Source organism: Sciurus vulgaris (genome assembly GCF_902686455.1).
Source record: "Sciurus vulgaris genome assembly, chromosome: 10".
NCBI lineage: Eukaryota > Metazoa > Chordata > Mammalia > Rodentia > Sciuridae > Sciurus > Sciurus vulgaris.
The window spans coordinates 35,065,265-35,081,394 of NC_136470.1; the positions used below are offsets into that span (position 1 = coordinate 35,065,265).

Below are 16,130 nucleotides of genomic sequence, written 5' to 3' on the forward strand. Positions count from 1 at the left end.
CAAGTTCAGAGATGGAAAGATCTGAGTAAAATGGACATTAGCCAAGGAAAGACAGGAACTGCCAGAGCTGGAAATATCCAGGATCTGAATCTCCCCAGAGATCTCTGGAGGAAGAGATCTCCCAATACCTTGATTGCAGCCCAGTGATTTTTAACTTCTGGAGTATAAAACTGTGAAAGAACAAACTTTTATTTTCCAAAGCCATCAAATGTATACAGTAACCATCAAAAGCTATTCTTAGTTGAGCTAAGAATAAAGTAGGAAATACTTAAATTTAGTTAAATTTGATCCGTGCCCAAAAGAGTTAAAAGGTAAGGCGAGCATAATGAGAAAGTCTAACTAACACACTATATCTTGTATTCATCTCATATTTCCAAAAAGTAGATGAACATGTACAAAACATTTCATTGACCTTCACTAAACAATTCCTTGACAATTACCTAAGCCATGCAAAGTCCTTCAGAATAAACACCGACATGTTTCAGAACTGACAGAAGACCCTTCAAAAAAATGAACTTGAAATACACAGAATTTCCTACTAGCTTCTACACACATAATTATTTCAGAGATTAAACAAAACAACCAATCCTTACATGATATATGAAAAGGCTCTAAATATACAATATGGGAAAGTTAAGGGGCTATCTTTTATACCCATCATCTGACGTATTTTCTTCATTAAACAGAGATGAGACTACTTAAATAAATGATCAGTGGGCAAGAAAAAACTTTTATTAAAGAAATTGCATTCTGAGTTTTTTAATTAGAATGATAAATATCAGAAACATCCTCTGATATTAAAGGTATTTTATTGTGAACTTTGAGTTTATAGTTCTATAAGTGAATGAAGAAAACAAAGATACCTATAAAATTATCAAGGCAATTTTCTAATAGTTCAGCCCTGATATATACTACCAAGTTATACATATGATCATTTCCTGGATAGTTCTTTTAATACAACTGCACATAGTCCATTGGTAAAATCATGTAAGTTAGGGTTACATTTGGCTATCATTGACATCACTATTGTTTATATAATAAGCCTGCTGTAAATACCAAATAAGCATTTCTATTATCTTGAAATTATTTCTGGATACTAAAGTTCATATATTTTAAATATCTCCATGTTGCTTCATATTTTATTTCATAATTTTCAATTAATGAAACAGGTTTACACAAGCTATGTGCATATAAAATAAACCTTGTCATGCCCTCTACATCTACCATGAGAAATGGGATTGAGAGAGGTGGAAAAGAGATTAAATGATTAAATTAAGCCCCCGGAGTTCTTTCGTTATGCAACAATGAATGTTATACTAGAGAAAAGACAATATCCTTGCTATAGGTGAACTAAGGAAAGAGAGAAATCAGATGAACTTCAAAATCAATAACCTGGTGAATTTCCATTAGTTCATATTATTTTAGCTTTTCATGGAATTTCTTAATTTAAAGCATTCTAGCATCGCTCAGCTTTATTTTTCTTTAATTTGAAACTAGAAACCTTTCCAAGGTTGAATCCATAACAACATTTTGAGTAGGAATAGTGAAGGGGTTTCTCTAACAAAACTAAAGTTATTAATAAAAAACCTTCTTTAAAAGACTAAGCATTTTAGCTATGAAAAATAAATCTATGTGATACTGTCAGATAAAATTATACCTAAATTTGGCATAAAGAACACCCACGTATACAACAAAAACAGACTATTTTCAAGGTGCAATGCTCATAGCTACTTTGCCCTTGGTTTAACACCAATTACAGAATTAGAGCTATAAATGCTCATTTTCTGTAATGCTTACACATGGGAGAGAAGAAACTGCAGAATATTGTCAAAAGGAAATAAATGAAGATCAGCAGTTGCTTCTTCTAAAAGCAGGTCCTTATTTAGAATAATTTAGAAAGACAGATGCTTCTGTACCTATAAAAAGAATTATTATCCCCCAAGGTTTACACCCAGTTCCCCAATCTTCTAGCCTAGTTAGTAAGTATTACAACTGCATTTTTTTAGTCTTTGCTTCTCTACTGAGGCAAAATCTTTAAAGACATAAAGAAACAACTAAGTAGAACTGATAAAGTGTTTGCTTCATTTCAAGTACATTACCTGAACAAAAACTGTAAAAAGTGAGGTCACTACAAAAAAGACAAAATCCAAAGGGATTATTCAAGATTTAGGAAGCAGTCACTGAAAATAATATCCCTGAGCAAGTGCGAATAACTACTCCTAAGTCAAAAGAAGAGGAACAATGCTGAGATGTTGTAATCGGGTAAAGATTGATTAGGTGTCTTGGGCTAGAAAACAAATGAATTACCCATGATATAAAAAATATAGGATTTAAACGTCCAAGATATTGAAAGATCAATATAGTAATAAAAGAAAAAAGCTATGAAAAGGGGAAAAATCAGTGAGTTTTCATTACTGAAAAAGCGTGCTTCAAAGAGATTCATCCATGTGCAGTGAAGGCTAGAATTCTATTAAGTAAACAGAGTTATAATCTGGTATAATGCCAATAAAAAAATCTAAGAAGTATTTTCGGAAGTGATAGGACAGGGGAGGCACTATCATAAGATGAGTTGAAGCTCTTTTTAAAATGCTTTATTAAGTATAATTACAAAAGTCTATCTGGTGATAAATTGAATCATTTAAAGAACATGATTCCTAAGCAATCACTCTAAGTGCTATTTCACTGAAGTAAAATATAAAGTGTAGAGGGGGAAAAAAGAAATAATTCAGCCACTAGAAGTAATACAGAGAAATCCCAAAGAGTAGCTACTGAATACATAATTCTATACATGTAAGATGTTTGGAGAAAATATACAATTATGTATTTAATAAACAGTGAAACTAAATTCCAAGGGTATAGTTAATTACTACTAAACAAAACTGTTAATGATAATAAGAATTATTCCTCAATATTCAAATATACTTTAAAAAAATAAAGTCTTATAGGTTTAAATACTACAAGTCTTCTCTACATTTTCTTTCCCAAAAGATCTGTACTTTGCAGGTATATGTAGTAAAAGGGGAAAAAGAACTTCAAATAGGCATGCATGGATGATGATAGGGAAATAAATATACCCATCAAGTGAGAAAAGTGATGAGCTATATAATGGGAAGGAGATAAAGATCAAATATAATTCTAAATACACATTTGGATGACTTCCTGTCAACTTTTTTCAGCATTCTTGTGGGTTTAAAAGATGGGCATGAATTAAAATGACCCTTTGATAGTGGACTCAAGTACAGAAGGTAAAACAGTAAAGAAAACAGGGGTAAATAACAGGAGTATTCACAACAGAGCTATTTACTTTAAACCTTCTCAGTTCAGGTATATTTAAATCAACAAATATAGATGCTCCCTTCTAATTAAGACAGAGAGTAAAGCCTCTTGAAAACTTGAGCTTTGCTTTCCAAGTGTGACAAATCTGAAGATATAGGAAATACTAGTGAATAATAGCAAACTAGTGAATATACTGCAGTTGATAAACTCAAGTCAAGGAATTACACACCTAATTTCTCTGTGAGGTACAAGGAATATTCATGTATCAGGATGGAGTGACCTATGGCTGACTATTTAAAATCATCTTTCCACCAGACATTTTTATTTTTCTAATTAGGGCATTCTGGGTAAAATGGGAAAATTTAATGTTATTAACATATTAGGATGGGTTATGATACACAGACATAAGAGTAAGAAAACAACTTCAAAGTGAGGAGCACTGAACATTAATTTTGACATTTAACATACACAAATGTGGTATTCAATAAAAGAGTTCAATTTATATTGAAATATTTAAATCATAATCGATTGCATAGTATATACTTTGCCATGAGAAAAGGTTATTTCCTATAAGCATACTTGTTATTATTTGAAGGCACATTTGACCAAAGTACAAATACTTTTATTAAACACAACCAAAAATAATACCTACTTAAAAGACACAAAATGTAATTTTCTTCCTTTTTCTAGCATAGCATTAAACGATCAAATATTATAGAAATGCTCTCTTGAAAAAAAAAGGATGCCTATATAATTTTGAGCAAAAAAAAGCATGAAACACTTTTATGTAAAAATAAAATGCATTTCTAAATAAAATAGCCTTTCATTAAAGGATGAAAGAAAAAAGATCATAAAAGTGTAAGATATTTTCACAATATGTAGATATAAGAAAAAATTTGCTAATATATTTAAAGTATATTTTGAATCAATGTTTATGTAAAGAGAGCAATCTTGCAACAGATATTTACAGACAGTTATATTTTCTAGACACCTGTGTCTTGCTTCTACAAGCACTAAAACAAAAGGAAAAGAACGCTTTTTTACAGTAGTTGTCTAAAATGCATCATGTATTTACTTGTGGCTTTAATAGAATTATGCACTTGTAGAAACTGAATTGTATACATGCATTTTCCTCCTGGATTCAGTTCAGATTTGTATGTGTCTTTGGCAATAGATTTCAACCCTGCATAAGCATTGAGAACCACCTGAGGAACACCTTAGAACCTGTGCAATATTGCTGACCATCACTAGCATTCTACCTGTTGTCCTTCATTGGGATTCTATGACCTGCAGACTAGTGTCAAAGGAAATAAAGGCTAGAGCTGAGAAAGCGAAAGAAAAATATAGCTACTGGGACTGAGATTCTAATAATAAAATGATAATTTATTTCTTAAAATAAAAATATACCACAGAAGAAAGAAAACACCAGGATTATAGGGAATGTGTTTTCTAAAGCCTTGATAATAAATACTTTTTGCAAACAACAAAAACCATTTTGCAGTGAAATTTGTCTCAATCTCTACTTTGTGTTTTATTTCTTGCCTTTTAATACTAATTTGTTTTTCTTTTTAATTCTTCATAGTACATCTTCCTAACAATTTATTATTTTCAAACAATAAAATTTAAATTTCTTTGTAAACTTAATATCATTTAAATCACTAAAGGCATTCATGCTGGCTCAAAATTTGTACCTTGTGGTCCTAAGCATACTTATGAATGTCTTTAGATTCACATCATTTACTTATCACAAATTTTTCACTACACTTGAAAAAGCATTCATAAAAGAGTATGATAAATCTATTCCAGTAACTGACCACACTGAGTAGTTCTATCACCCATTTCAGAAAAATGCCACAATTTCCATACTATATATTATAATCATTTTGCAAAATTTTGCAAAAAAAAAATTAAACAGTATCACTAATATTGGATGACTTTCTTTTCAATAATATGCCTTTAGAAGTTAAACTTATAATTTTTATTTGAAAGTTATAGCAGATATTGACTTTTCATTTAGTTAAACCACCTGTTATTCTTTTTTTTCTTTTTTTCTTTTGCGGTACTGGGGATTAAACCCAGGACCTTTTGTGCTTGCAAGACAAGCACTTTACCAACTGAGCTATATCCCCAGCCCCAACTTCTGTTATTCTTGAAGGAAATATCTTGTAGTTGAGAGAATGCAGAACTTAAAAATCACATTTTTCTCACTCCCTTGCACAAAGAGTGGAAAACTCAAACATAAAAATTAACATTCCACAATTAATTAGTTCACAGTATTCATTATTCTATTCATATTTCTCTACACACAATTATGTACACACTCAGAATCAGCCCCTTCATGAAAAATAATCATAAAAAATGTTTTGTGTGGGGAAAATTCCTCTGTCCCTGTACATTTTGCTTCAAAATTTAAATTTCAAATTTATACTTTAAAAGCAGTTTATATGATGATTATGCATAAAGAGAAAGATGATGGCACTGAATAAGAATCCTCAAGGGACAGTGATAAAAGGGAAGGTGTGTATCCAAAGCAGGATTCAAAGCAGTACCTTTTCCATGAAAAATAAGTTGCTTTGACCTAACCAAGGAAATGGCTTTAGAATAACACACCAAGTCAGAATATGAGAAATTTCAATATCAAAGTAAGTTTGAAAGAACAGGTGAAATAAGACTCAAGTGAGGAAAAACTAGAGGTAGAATAGGGATTAGGAAACAATGAAGCAAGCTTTTACAATTAAATGAGCAATAACAGAAAGCTAGAAAGTGGGGAGAGAGAGGGGGAGGGGGAAAGAGAGAGAGGGGAAGGAATGAAGGAGGGAGGGAGGAAGGAAGGGGAAAGGAGAAAAGAAAAAAAGGAAAGAGGAGAGGGGAGGGGAGGGGAAGAGAGGAGAGAAGAGAAGAGGAGAGGAGAGGAGAGGAGAGAGGAGAGGAGAGGAGAGGAGAGAGGAGGGGAAAGAAGAAAAGTAAAAGGGGAAAGGGGAAAGAGAAAGGAAGGGAAAGAGAAGGGAAAAAGGAAGGAAGGAGGAAGGAAGGAAGGAAGGTAGGAAGGGAGGGAGGGTAGGTATCAGCTCCTATGAAAAAACTTGTGTAGGTAAAAGAGAGGGAAGGGGAGGGAAGGGGAGGGGAGGGGAGGGGAGGGGAGGGAAGGAGAGGGAAGGAAAGGGAAGGGGAGGAGAGGGGAGGGGAGGGGAGGAAAGGAGGGAGGGAGGGAGGGAGGGAACAAGCTCCTATGAAAAAACTTGTATAGGTATGCCCAAACTTGGGAAGAGATGGGCCTAAACCATCCAAGGAAAGAACAAGAAAACAACTATGAAACTAATTTATTTAGATATTAAGTTATTTTTTTCTCAAGAATAAATGGAAAGGGCTGCTACTTACTGAGAAGCAGTATGTTCGCGAGAGGTTACAGTTGTTCTAAGAGAAAACACCAAGCTCAAAGGACAGCTTATGATTGTTCCAATCATCAATGAAATAGTTAAACTATGCACAGTAAGTTATCTACTTGTCAAGATGACTTGGTGAGTATAGTTTTATTTTCATAAATATCATACAGGTTTATAAAATTATGGTGGAAAATATTCACATGAACAGAGAATTACAAAAATCGCTGTATTTACTGGTGCAAAACAGTATGGATTACTATTTTATTATTATTATCCCTTCAAATCTTTCCACATGATTATCTGTAAACTTGACTCCTGAAGTCAACACAATAGAATTAATTGGCCATCACAAGATAGGCACATTAGCAAAATGATACAGTCAATCCAGTTTAATGTAAATATGCAAATGCCAGTAACATTGTTTTTTACAAAGGCAAAAACACAAACTATTATCTATATATTCTTCAACTTATACTACTTCATACTTTCTAATTTGCACATAAAACATTTTTAAATTCAAAGACTGTTCACAATCATGTTTCTCAATAACAACACATATATACATTATTGTTGTACCATTTATTTTCAAGTAATTTTCCCAATCTCCTAGGAATGCTGATTAATATTTTAATTATGAAAGCAATTTATACGCTATAAACAAATGAAAATTACTGAAATTAGACATGGGATTTGTTAAAGTAAAGTAACCTACTGTTGACCTTTGCCAACATTTTCTTTTTATATTACATTTAAAGAGGTTTTCTTGGGACACTTCTAGTAGTTAATTTAAAAATCTTTAAAACTGACACTTTTAATGGTTAATTTAAAAATCTTTATATCTGAAGCACTTCTTGATATTATGTAGGCAAAGTCACAAACAAGTATACACTAAATACTCAGTAGACCATATCCAACTAGATACTCGACATTGTTGAACAATGTTAAATGTTAAGGGAAGGGTAAATTCAGAGCACTCAAAGGTACAAAGACAGTAAAAAGGTACGAAAAGAACCGTTTTGTCCAAGCAACAGCAGTGAAGGAGAAAACTCAATTTTAAATAACTATGTAAACCACAAAGCTATTATGAAATTATTTTAGATATTAAAGAATCACAGTTGTATAAAACACATTAAGTATAGGAATAAAATTTTACATCTTATTCATGAAAAATTACAGTGATTAATCAAATTAAAAGTTAGTTTCTACCTTATAAGCATCACTCCAGTAATGTGTATATGGAGCTGATTCAAGTAAGTAAAATAATAATGTACCTCTAAGATGTATATGAATTGAGCGAGGGGGAGAGCAAATCAGAGACAGACATAGTATAATCATGTTTTTATCGTAGTAGAAAATGTCTTAATAAAGTGAGGTAGAGAAGGAAAGGATAATTTATAAACATCTAGAAACAGAGCAGGAAATATACAAACAAAAACAATCACGGTGGATGGCAGGAAAGGGCCAGGTGACTGAAGATTATTTAAAAAGTTACTTTTCTGGTTTCTTTCTACATTTGCTAATAAAGTTCTCTTCTATTGAGAAATATTATCAAACACATTTATTAATCGACAGAATAAAAGTGATTCTCTTTTAAATAAAAATAAAGGCATTTCAAATACTGAAATAAAAAATTTTTCTGAGTTGAAACACCCAAGTAGGCTATAGTCTAAATAAACATATAAATGCTTTAACATATGAAATTTTGATGTTTTAATTAATGTTATAAATGTCCAAAGAAAAACTATCCCAGAGAAAAAGAGGACTTTTATATCTGTATGCTCAGGAAACTATGTGAACTGAAAAATGGGAAAGAGAACAATCTAATCTTGAGTCAAATGCCATGCCGTGGCTTTCCAAAAGAGGGAGCTCTAACTCCACTGCCACAAAGGTATCAATTTGATACATAAATGATATATTCAAACACACAACTTACTGAATTACAGAAAAAATAATTCTAAGCAAAAACTCTAAATTACTTGTTTATTATTTTAATTGTCTAACAAGCACAGTTAACTATATGAAAAATATGATCCAATGGCAAAATGGAAGCTGCTTTACATAGCTCTTAATTGTAAAATAAAAATATGACAATCTTACAGTGTTTAGATTTTGAAAATCCATAGATTCCAATCACAGATGTTAGTTACTAAAATTAATGGGTTCTGATTATTATTTGAAAATTAAGATTTATTAGTGTTCAGAAGAGTTAGAGACAAAAGCTACCCATGTCTTGCAGTGATTATTAAAAGTTTGAAAATTAAATGCTGTATCTAGGTGCCTGCCATGAAAAATAATCTTCCCAACAAATATAGGTTAACCGAAACCTTAAATGTATGCTTTTTAAAAAGAAAACAAAAATAGAATGCTCCCAAATTGAAAGAAAATTAAGGAATGAATTTAAAAGCAAAGCAAAGGCAATATTTGAACTAGAGAGAAGACATACTAAAGATGAAAGAAGGAATATTAACATCAAATCACAGACATTAATTCAACTTGATAAAACCAATGGTATCACCCTTGGGAAGTACATTATAAAAATAATCTGAAATTGTAACAGGCTAAACGCACATATATATTTAAATATAAAACGCAAGGAAGTAAAAACTGCTAGATATAAAAGGCACCTATTTATTGAGAATGCTATTTAACAACTATTTTATGCACTTTCTATGTAATTACAGTTAAAAATAGATAGTTTCTTTCTCTTAATCAGCATGTGGCAAAATCACCAAGTTGCCACACATTTAAAATAGGATGTGAGCTAGGTGATTACCGGAGTTTTCCCAGATTCAACATGAAGTCAGTACATTGCAGAAACTAGGTCAATGGTAAACATCTCATTTTGACTGTCTCTGCTACTTATGGCATTAAATAAGATACTTATTCTAGCTAACATGTAGCATCTTTAGTTAAAATTATAACAATTATAGCATATATGATTCATAAGACTGTTAGCAGTATTATAACAGCTATTTAAAAGTGCACTAATATACTGAATACTCAAATTAATATTTTCTAAAAAAAAATTCAAACTAAAATGCTCTAACAATTTAAACACATAAAAGGAGAACAGTATCCAAGGGAGACTATCCATAGTCTGGAAACATACTTCAAATAAAAATACATCTCTACTGGTAATATTTTCTTTGTACATTCAGCAAGTACTGTTGATACATTTTGCAACAAGCGTAAGGCGAAATTTTGCAGGCTCTATCTCACAGTCATGAAGAGATTCATGATCTTGGATAAGTTATAACCTCCCTGAAATTTAAGCTTCTTAACTAAAATAAGAGCTCTGGTTAAAGATGATTTCTAAGATTCTCTCTTATTTGTAAATTCTAGGACTGTCGCTTGAAATGAAAATAATGTGTACATGTACATATGCACATATGTGTGTGTGTACATAAATACAGAGAAAAAGTGGCTTAGATGGTAGGAAGGAGAGGATAATAAGAAAATAATAAAATTATCATAAAAAAGTCCGGAGGCTGCTGGGTGCCGTGGTGCACACCTATAATCCCAGCAGCTTGGGAGAAGCTGAGGCAGGAGGATTACAAGTTTAAAGCCAGCCTGAGCAAAAATGAAGTGCTAGGCAACTCAGTGAGACCCTGTCTTTAATAAAAGACAAAACAGAGTTAGGGATGTAACTCAGTGGTCAAATGCTCCCAAGTTTAATCCCCAGTATTAAAAAAAAAGAAAAAATAGTTCTGAGGCTATGTTACATGTATTTTTAATAATAATATAGCAGTAATTCAATTAAAAAAGGGCCTTTAAGCCATTCTGACAAAAGAAATGGATTGAGAGGTGTTAAAAAACAAAAAAACAGAATATAGACCATTTTTGGAAGTGAATGGAATAAATTAGGTATTTGAAAGTGTAAATAAATCAAAATAACAAACCTGATTCTAGAGGATTATAGAAAAGGAAAGTTACACATGAAAAATAGCAAACTGAACAGATTAATATGGAAAATGGAAATGCCATAATGAGGTATTGCCACTAGTATTCTTGAGCAAAGATACATGATAAAAATGACATATAATTAGATCATTTTCATCTTCACAAAGTCATTCAGCAAGACATGTAATATAAAAATACACTTGAGCAAATAAACTGAGAAACAAACAAGCAAAATTCACATAGCTAGTAATGAACAAAGAATAATGGGATGCATCTAACCTCTCATTTCTATAAAACAGTATTTCTAAACCTACTAAAGCATCACAATCATCAGGAGCTGTTTAAAATTATGAAGACCTTCTATGATGGTGGTATAAAGCTATCAAATTACTGTATCATCAGAAAAGAGAGCCTTCTCATGAGGAGCACGATGTTCAAAACAGGCATCTACCACCCAAGTGTTCTGTAGTGGAAACAGGAAGGCACTGGAATAATTCAGATAAAAGTCAATAAAGGCCTGAGCTAAAATCGAAAAGAATAATATTCAAGAAATTCTACAGAGGTGGAATCCACTAAATTTCTTACCGGAGTGAATATGACAATAATGACAGACAAAAGGTAAAAGACCTATAAGTTTATAGTTTTTGGAGACCAAAAAGAAGGCAGAACTATTGAGAGTAATAAGTAATTTCAAAGATTATACTGTTTTATCAATTTAAAAAGACAGAGCTTGTTTCTTCATACTAAATGTGTTGTAAGCTTAAATTTCATCAGATTTGCCTCACTTTGATATAGTCTTGATGCATACATATAATTCAAATACATTATATTTTACAGTATGTTCAGGAATTTTTCTTGTTAAATACTATATATAGTACAAGTATATATGCATGAATATCTGTGTTTATGTACAGATTTACTTTCTTCCATCCCCCAAGCCCACAGAAAATAAGCTTTTTTTTTTTTTTTTTTTTTTTTGTAGTAGGGATTGAACCAGTGGTTGCTTAACCAATGAACCATATCACCAAGCCCTTATATTGTTAATTATGTTTTATTTAGACACACAGTCTAAGTTATTTAGGGCCTCCTAAATTGCTTAGCCTGGCTTTGAACTCACAATCCTCTGTCTCAGTCTCCCAAAATACATGCATTGTTGAAACCCACAATTTAAAAAATTCTAAATGGTCATAAAAAAGAATGAACCAATGACATTTGCTGGTAAATGGATGAAACTGCAGAACATCATGCTAAGTGGAATAAGTCGGGCTCAGAAAGTCAAGAGTCTAGTGTTTTCTCTCATAAGCAAAAACTAGAGGGAAAAAAGGAATTTGAAAAAAGATCTAACAAAATTAGAAGGGAGAACAGAGATGGAGGGGGAGGAAGGAGGAGAGGGAACAAGTATATACCAGGAAATAAAATCAACCCATTACACTATGTGCATGTGTGAATATACCATGATAAATCTCATGCTATATAAAATTACAATGCACCAATTAAAAAATTTAAATACAAGTAGAGGAAGGGAGGAGGGATGGAATTGGGGAGGAAAGGAGGAAGTATTAGGGAACTAAACAGAGCAAATAATGTGATGTCATAATGAACCCCAATATTATGTATAATTATAATATACTAATAAAATTATGAAAAAGTATTATAAATAAAAATAAGCAACAAAGTAATTCTTTCAATTAAAAATAGGTTAAATTATATTGACATCATCATTTACTCTTCAAGAAGGAAAGAGAATTTTATTTTAAACTAATTCCACAGGCGAAAGAGAATTGTCTAGTAAGATTAACCTATAATCTTATTTTCAAACATATTACTTTCCACATTTAGTCTAATTTAAATTATTATCCTTAAGTTACTCCAATAAAATTCCTCTCCTTGTTAACAAAAATGCTTTGCAAATAATATAAAGCACCTACTCTAAGAAAAGTGAATCTTTGCTTGCTAGTATATATGTGTGAATTGCTCTTTAATAATTAAAAACTAAGACATACTAGAGGTATGGAGCCTCCTCCAAAAGCAGTTTTCCATTGAAATGCATTTCCATTACCATTAACCCAGGAAATATGTTTCATATGTATATTATCTATCATAAATCATGATAAATTCATTTTATTTGGCTTTTTATTTTCAAGCAAATTTCAGTACAACATATTTGAACAGTTACACATAAACTACAAAGTAATTGTACTAAGTAGAAAGTAGACATATAATTGAAAGACTTCAGGAATTTATAGCAAAGATAAAGAGATTTGTTCTTGGGACTTGTAAGAAGTTAGAAACAAGACTATAAGAGTTTTCTTCACCAAAATATGAAAGTTTCATGTGGTTATTAGATGAACTAACGTGTGCAAGCAGTATGAGAATAACATTCAAGTCCCTTATAGTGCTCACTTAAATGAATAAGTGCTGGGCAAAGTGCAATTTCTGTAAACATCCTTATGAAATTTCAGTCATTGTTGAAAATGATCTCATGAATACCACATTGGCAGAATCTGGAGATTTCACAGGGAGACAGATGATGCTGATTTATACACAATGATCAGATACTGAATCATTACACAAATATATTATTTATATTTTATATATATATATATATACTTTGTGTTCACAAAGTCTATGAAAATAAGACCATTGAGATTATAATACACAGGCCCTGATAAGCATCTTCATGTAAAAAATAAGTTGACATTCATGAATTATTAACTAAGTATCAGATATTATTTTAAACATCTTTACCCTTTTATCAACTCTGAGTAAACATATTATTAATCCCAGTTTACAAATAAAGCAACTATGTAATAAAGTGACTTGTCAAAAGTCACCCTTTTCAGCAAGTGCTGGAAATGACAAGTAAACAGTTTCACTGATACACTTTATTCTGTCACCACTACTCAAGAGAACATGGAGATATGTATCCTGAGAAATATACACATTATTGGTACCAATATATAATCAAAGTTTATTGGTCAAGAAGAGTGAACCAGAGTAATATTATGCCACATAGTATCAAGTATATAATTGATATTCAGGTGAAATGTGGAATTCCTTTCAATAATACTATTGGAGAGTATTATGGTTTGGATCTTTAGTGTTCCTAAAAAGTTCATGTTTTGGAAGCATGATCCCCAATTCAGCAAGATTCAGAAGTGGGGCTTTTAGGGAGAGATTAGATTATGAGCAGATTAATTCATTTCATGGATTAATAATCTGAATGGACTATTAGTGGTAACTATCTGCAGGTGAGGTGTGATTAGAGTAAATAGTTCACTGGGGCAGGGTTGTCCACGGGGATTACATTTTGTCCCTGGCTCCTCCCACACACTCACTCCTTGCTTCCCAGCTACCATGAATTGAGCCGTTTTTTTCCACCATGCCCCTTCCACCATGATGTTCTGCCTCACCTCAGGCCCAATATGATGGAGCCAGTCGACCATGGACAAAAATAAACTTTTCCTTCTCTAAGTTGTTCTTATCAGGTATTTAGGTCACAGTGATGAAAAGCTAACACTGGCAGTAAATTCAAAGAGATGATTGCTCTATTGGATGGATTACAGAACAAAATTTTAAGTAATAAAATATGTATCCTTAACAGAATAAAACCAATCATTATAGTTTTTATTCATTGTATATAGGAAGTCAGAAATCTATTTGAGTATCTTCATGTTTTTCTTTGAGCATCCTAAATCTATCATATTTTTTCAAAGTGTAAATTGACAAGAGTCAAAAGGCTGAGATCTGTGACTTGCTAAAAGCCATACAAAGGATAAATGGCAAATTAGGAAAAACATATTCCAAAGAATATTTTAATCTAATTCATTATATGCAAAATAATCTGTCATGACACCACTCAGGTAATGAGAAGGTAGATGGAGTACTGAATTAGTAAACATTGATTGATTAGTAAACATTATTTCACCTTTTCCCCGATGCTTTTCCTTTAAGAAAACTGCTATAGGAGGACTTATCACTTGCCTAATATAACATGACTTGATGAATTGATATATCCTAATCTTCCATTGGGAGAGAGGGGTTGAAGAATGTTTCCATAACTTTCAGGAGTTCTGCAGTGGTAATGGTGTAAGTTCACTAATTGAGTTGTCTGATGTGAAAAAGTAAAATAGCATACTTGAGCAGTGTCAAGGGGAAGGAAAAAAAAGCATTCCACAGACACTTTTCCTTAACTGAGTTTATTTCTCTGTTCAACAAAAATAAATAAATAAATAAATAAATAAATAAAAATAGAATCTTGCCTGATGTTCTAACAGTATTTGTTCAAAAAAAAATGAAGTATTAAGTGTGTTTATACAAAAACACAACCAATACAAAAAAAAAAAAAAAAAAAAGGAACAGAGTCAATACTTATCTAGCTTATGAAGAAGAGAAAGAACATCCTTCTAGAATCCTAATTGAAGCTTCAGGCATCACAAACTTAACTATCTCAGTATCCTATGAATTCTTATTTTAGAAGCAGCTGGTCTATGGTCTTAATTTTCCTATTCAAGAAAACTAGGTTAGAGTTTGGTTGCTGTTGATTGTAGAACTCTCTCTGTTCAGTATGCTTTTATATCCCATGCCACTATGTTTACACATGGTGTTTTCATTAAAATCTTACTCTGACTTCATAAAGAATTGTTGTCAAGCTAAAATTTCATTAAATAGAAAACTGGCATTTCAGGATAATTTGGACAGCCTTCAAAAAGTGGCAAAATTCTAGCCCTCATATTAAACATCTAAGGATCCTTCAGGATTTTACTTTCATTGCTTTTTTAATGATAGAGTTTATAATTATCTGAATTCTGCCATTATAATTATACAGATTAATAATACTAGCTATATTCTTGAGTGCAATATTCTTGAAGCTATTCAACAGAAGTATCCTTCAAATTTTCTTTTTTTATTATTATTAACTGAAACAACATACTTTGCTATTAATTCATAAGAATATTTGGACAATATACTTCTACAGCATGAAAATAAATAAGGATATATCATTACAGTTCATCTGAGATGTATTAAGAAGAAGTTTCTAGCACAAGGTTAATTATTCTATTTTCTTAAAAAGCTCCTTTTCAAATGCCTATGGTAGTAAGTGCACTACATTTCAAAATCAATTTTTCATTTTCTTTCCTTAGACAGAACACAATTTCATTTGGACAAATGGTCCCCATGCTAAAACTATACTTCCCAACATTCCTTGGAATTAGGATGGCCAATGTGACTAAGATCTAGCAAAAAAAAGTGTATGAAAATGAGGTGTTTGTATCCATAAAAGGTCATGCCTTGATATCATGTTCCTCTGAATACTCTGCTGTACAGATAACACACTTTGAAATGGAAGACCAATGTGATGTAAGGAACCTGGTTTGAACACTTGAAACAGATTAAAACCTATCTACAGAGCATATGCTGACAAGAATGTTTACTTCAAAAACAAGCCACCTATCTTGTCAAAGACATTATTATTTTGGTCCTTGACAAGGCAATGTAAACAATATTTTACCTAAGGTGATAACTGAGAAAGGTGCTTATCCACTGGAATGACCTTAATCAAGAGTAATA

At 31.7% G+C, this 16,130-nt stretch overlaps 1 protein-coding gene across 2 annotated transcripts in view; it reads right to left on the bottom strand.

Annotated features, from left to right (window-relative positions):
• The window catches only part of GBE1 (1,4-alpha-glucan branching enzyme 1), a 309,783-nt gene that overhangs the window by 191,318 nt on the left and 102,335 nt on the right, over positions 1-16,130 (bottom strand). The window lies entirely within an intron of this gene.